At 35.8% G+C, this 5,894-nt stretch overlaps 1 pseudogene; it reads right to left on the reverse strand.

The window, feature by feature from the left end:
• Nucleotides 1-217: 217 nt before the first annotated feature.
• LOC107685244 (arrestin domain-containing protein 3-like) overlaps nt 218-5,894 on the reverse strand; it is a 17,277-nt pseudogene continuing 11,600 nt past the window's right edge.

The following is a 5,894-nucleotide window of genomic DNA, read 5'->3' on the forward strand; positions in this document are numbered from 1 at the left end:
AGATATAAAAATCATTGTGCGTTCACTGTTTAACTATTGTTCTGACTTAAAATTGTATCCAGTTTTCAACTGTGATAATGTTTCAACAAATTAAATTCAACATTACTTTCTAGAAAATAGGCTACATGTTAATATGAATCATTCTTGCAAATCTTTACATAAAAAGTTCAGACTATCTAATGATAAAAGAAGCGAAGGTGATTTTAAAACCATTTTGTCAAGATTTTTCAGGGTGGTCTGGCAACTGTGGATATAATTGATAGTCCTGATATGGAGGTGGAGCTGATGGGTCAGACCGATGAGAATTTGGACCAAACTGACCAGCAGGTCCAGAGAAACCAGGAGCTCCAAACTGACCAAGAGGAGGACCAAGGTAACCAGATGCTCCTAATTGAACATGAGGAGGACCAGGGTAACCAGGAGCTCCAAACTGACCAGGTGATCCAACCACATTAAGTGGTGGGGCAAGTGGAGCCATAGGAGGTGGGTTGGGGTACATATTGCTTTCTGGTGGTTGATTCCAGATTCCAAAGTCACTGTTTTTGGCACCTGACACAGGCGGAGGAGGAAGAATCACAACTGGGAATTTAATCTCTGGATCTGAGGCATACGGTACATCCAGGTAGACCTAGACACAATGCAAACATTGAAATATAGATGATTCAGTTAGGACTGTACTGTAAATTTGTAAAGATGTCCAAATAATTATTTTTATGCATTTAAAATGTGTGCATTTTAATGTTTTTTAGGTCAGCATAAACAATTTTCAGGCAAATAAAACAAATACATTAAGTTTAAAAGTAGGGATTATACTGTAGCATTGATATAAAATATTCAGTAACAGAAACTCTGTTAGAGATTTTCAATCGCAGCCCTTAATTTGCAAAATGGTTAACATGTTAAAATACACCTTTAAAATAAAAACAGACACACCGATATGCCAATCTGATTTATGTGCTCACTTCACTGCAATGAGTTGGTTTAGATGTTAAAACTCACCCTGAGTCTACTCAACCGTGAGGATCCTACAGTTTAGAATAGATATGGCAAGGCTGGGTGGAATGGACAGCACTTTGGTGACAGTTTTCTTTGAGTTTGGCTCAATGGGTTCCCCTTCCTCTTTTAGAAGGTTATGTGTGTGAAGTCTTCTCTTGCCTTTTGCAAAAAAACTGTGTTTTTCATACAAGCAGTATTTTGGCTTGATTGAACGGGACGAATTGTTCTGAACTTCAGGCAAAACTTTCAAGCCCTCTCCTGTGGAGAGACATACACTTAATTAGGTAAATTACATGATAAAATATCACTAGAAAATGCAACCTTAACTGCCGTTTTGACAACAAAAAATAGGCCTCTTAGTTTACAGTCCTATTACACATAGCAATTTAAAGTTCATAATGTAAAATCTAGTGACAATGCTGTAACTGTGTAGGTTGAAATAATCTTTCTCGAAAAAAAAAAAGTAATGCATTACAATATTGCGTTACTCCTTAAAAAAAAAGTAACTAGTTACGTTACTTAGTTCCTTTTTATGGAAAGTAATGCATTACGTTACTTTTGCATTACTTTTTAAATCTGGGCTGGGCTTGATTGTTTGTTTTTAATATAAAAAGTTTTATTTTTGGCAAATGTAAAAGCCCCTTAACACCAAAAGTGAAATGAATAAGCCTCTGGCTGAAGTAAAGAAAGCTCAACACTCTTCGATCAGCAATAAAATTAAATAAAAAAAACACACAAATGTTATGTTTATCTAAAGTCATTTTTGCTTATTTGTATAGTTGAATTGGATCATTGGATCAAGGTCAGTAGCAAAGACATTGGTTAATAAAATGGGATTAAATACATAAAGAATATTTGTGTTATTTAACATAATAAATGTAGGTTTGCGTCATATTTTCAGTTTGCATTTTTACTGTTCTATTCATTTTGAGGAATACTGAATCTGTTTTTGTGTCAGTGAGATGAGTAAATGCATGTTGACATTTAGTCTAGAACTACAGTAATGATGCTTACTGTAGTTCTAGACTAAATGTCAACATGCATTTACTCATCTCCTACTCATGTGGTGTCGTTCCCACAGCACAAAACACCACTGGACTTACTTCCGATTTCTCTCAACATGGCAACACGAAGCTGTCAGTCAATCAATGGGAAAACAAAGTAACTGGAGTTACTTATTTGAAAAAGTAACTCAAATATTTTATTGTAAATGAAAAAGTAATGCGTTACTTTACTAGTTACTTGAAAAAAGTAATCTGACTACGTAACTCACGTTGCTTGTAATGCGTTACCCCCAACACTGATCGTGTTACATATGAGATATCAAAACACACTGAAAATGAATAAAGTCTGTACAGATAACATAATAATACATAATATAATTAACCTATAACATACATATAACATAATAAAGTCTAATACAGATAACCTTAATGTTTTCCTAGAAGAAGAAAAAAAATAAGTAGAACCAGTTCTACAAGTAATGCGTGGGTTTAGATGGGGAGGGAACAGCTATAACAGTTGATTTCAAGCCTGAAATGTCTAACTTCTTTGTAAATTATTACAACAGCTAAAAACGCATGATCTGAAAAGACCTCATTCATCATCTTAATCTACTCGCTTACACAAGCGTGCTCACAGACTGTAAACATGAAACTAAAGAAATGGAAAAGTAACGGTGTTCACCTACTCCACAAAGATGTTTGATATTTCCGATTTGACATATATTTAATCTTGTGATATTTTACATGTATACAGAAATGGTTTGAATAAGGCTTTCTTTGAAACGGTTGTGTTTACAATGATCAAAATTTGAGTAATTTGAGTTTGGGAGAACATTAACACTGCTGAGATGTTATAAGAAATATAATTGTACCAAGGTAGTATCGGTAGTATCCAGTGTTTATGTTCATCGAGACACTACCAGAGGTGAACAATTTCATTTGTTTATCTTTGGTTCCATACTGAGGTGCCTATAAGACAAAACATCTATTACACAGGTGAGAAAACCTCAAAACATATAGATGATGTATGGTAAAGACATATATTGTTTTTTTGTTGTAATCTCACCATTAGTTCAGGACTGGACACATCTGGTCTGGGGACATAGTGAAACTCTGTTTTGTCTTTGATAGAAATGCACATTGATCTGGATAGCTTTGTTTCCAAAGTGTAGACAACTTTTCCAACTGAACCTTTGAAGGTTGGTGGGAAGTGCCTGGAAGGAAAAGAAATGCTTTATGTAAAACGGTACAGCAGGAAGTAAAGTCTCATTAAAAGGTTGAAATTCCTGAAAAAAAAAAAGAAATACTGGTAAAAGTAGATTGACATAATGTTCTGTTTTATTAACTATATTTTAGAAAACTATAATATATATTAAAATATATTTAAATATGTGCAGTCCAGTCATTTTATTTTAACATATTATTCTTATACCATGGTCTGTCTGAATGCTCGATTCTGATGAGGCATGCATTAAAACCATTTAATGCACAGGTAGTTCCAGATCAGTTTAATCACCAATTCTATATTAATGCGATGCTTTAATTGATGCACACAAAACCACACACACACAGACAGAGAGAGAGAGAGGTCGGAGATCACATCGGAGTGTGCATTATGAAAGTGAAAGTGAAGTGACGTGTGGCCAAGTATAAGTACTCGGAATTTGTGCTCTGCATTTAACCCATCCAAGTGCACACACACAGTAGTGAACACACACCCGGAGCAGTGTTATCCCACTTATACCATGGTCATTTGCCAGCACTAACAACTTAGAGCTGTTAATGATGTTTGCAGCGCAATATTTGACTGGAAGGGTAAAAATGACGGTTATTTCATCTGTTACGGCTCATTAGCTCTAGCATTCTGCCTGCTTCAAGTCAGACACAGAGATGAAATAGTGTGGTAAGATCACATTTATTTGAATATAATGTAGCGATCTAGTATCTAGGCTATTTTATTAATAAAAGTCGCGTGGCAGCGTTGACAACAAGTTTCTGTGTGTGCGCAGCACAATCTCCGACCTCTCTCTGTGTGTGTGTGTGTGTGTGTGTGTGTGTGTTTTGGTGCGAGTGTTGTGTGTGGGTTTGTGTGCATCAATTAAAGCAGGGCATTAATATAATTATTAATTCTGATTAAACTGACTTGGAACTACCTGTGCATTAAATGGTTTTCACAATGGTTTGACTTTCAAGATGGCTGCCAGGAGCAGAAGTGGTTTGTTAGGCTCCACACCTGCTCTTTTGTACCAGCTTTTCTAGGTAATCCTGATCGGAATGGTCTACATTTTTCAACAGTTTTACTCAAATAGGAAGGAAATCAACTTTTATTCATGGAAAAACTCTGGATTACCAGTTTTAAACCACTACGTGGGAGTAATAGGATACGACTGCACATGGCTGAACTGCTTGTTAGACTCTGCATCTGCTCTTCTACTCTACCTTCTGCACCAGCTTCGTATACCAATTCTGGATGGTTTGGCCTATATTTTTCCACAGTTTTATTCTGAGGAGAAAGAAATCAATAATCTTCTGGTGAAAAACACAGGAATTTCAGTTTTACACCCATGTTCTGGAGACAAAGGATATGTTGGCACATGGCTGATTTGTTTGAGGTTTCTCCAATTGCTTATGGATTATCCATTTAAACTAGTTCATTTCAACTTAAAGGACAGATACAATCAACAAAATCAAGACCAAAGTCAAAAACCAAATACTAACTTCAGTAACAAAAGGTATGTCTTCATATGGCTACTTTGTATGTGGTTTCTTTGTTTCCCTTTTGGTCAATGCCTGAGCATGACTGAAGATGAAACATCAAGTAACCCTATCCATGCTTCACCTATGACTAGTATATCAACGCTGAACTTTTATGGGCATGGATATCATGTTATTTATTTAACTTGTTGGCAATGTGATGAAGAACTTTACATTACAAACAACGTATAAAAGGCAGAAGGAAAGGACGTGATCTGAAAGTTCTGTTCTTTTTGCTCCTGCTAAGTGGTGATATACAGCTAAACCCAGGCCCTTCAACTAACATCAATTTGGGATTGTCTGTTGATATGCGGTCTGAAGGTTGTCTGCAGTGGGCACTGGCGGACACACATGGTGTTGAAGTGGTGAGGCATTCTACTGGCCTAGCACAGGTCAGTGGCTTCTTCATGGAATTTAATCAGAACTCAGTCATTGCTGGAACAGCAGAAGTGGAGAACAGTGACATTATGCCTAAAGTGGAACAATTTGCTAAAAAGTCACCAAAACCACATATTGGTAAAGGGATTTTTGGTCATGCAGCACATAAGCAAAACGAATTGAAATACTTTCAAACAGTGAATCATGCTAAAGTGATCTGGGACTTAAAGTCAAAACCAAAACGTATTTTTGGAGATCATCTTAATATATGTAGTGTTTTATCAAAAAGAGAAGAAGTTCAACATTTATTGAGTGAGTCTATGGACTTCTTAGCACTCAGTGAAACTTGGTTAAACACTAATATTCCTACAAACATGATTGATGTCCCTGGTTATACATGTTACAGGAAAGATAGAATGTCTGGTAAAGGAGGTGGGGTACTGATTTATATCAGAGATCTTTTTAAATGTTCTGTGATTGAACAGGAGACTTTTGGGTTAGAATGTTTAATTTTAAATGTAGTGTTATCAGCGAGAATGAATTTGAATATTATGGTGTTATATAACCCTCCTTCTCATAATGTTTCGTTTTACCATGATTTTGATGAACTATTTAAGGGGAGACACTGCAGGCAAAAGCACAGTTTTTTCATGCACCTGTCAATTTTGAGATTTTGGGCTTTTTGGCTTTTCATAAAGTGTTTTTTCAAACTAGTGGAAAGAAAACATCAAAAAGACACTGTTAAGAGTTTCTTTTATAGCA

This window comes from Sinocyclocheilus anshuiensis, unplaced genomic scaffold (genome assembly GCF_001515605.1).
Source record: "Sinocyclocheilus anshuiensis isolate Anshui unplaced genomic scaffold, SAMN03320099.WGS_v1.1 scaffold577, whole genome shotgun sequence".
Lineage (NCBI taxonomy): Eukaryota > Metazoa > Chordata > Actinopteri > Cypriniformes > Cyprinidae > Sinocyclocheilus > Sinocyclocheilus anshuiensis.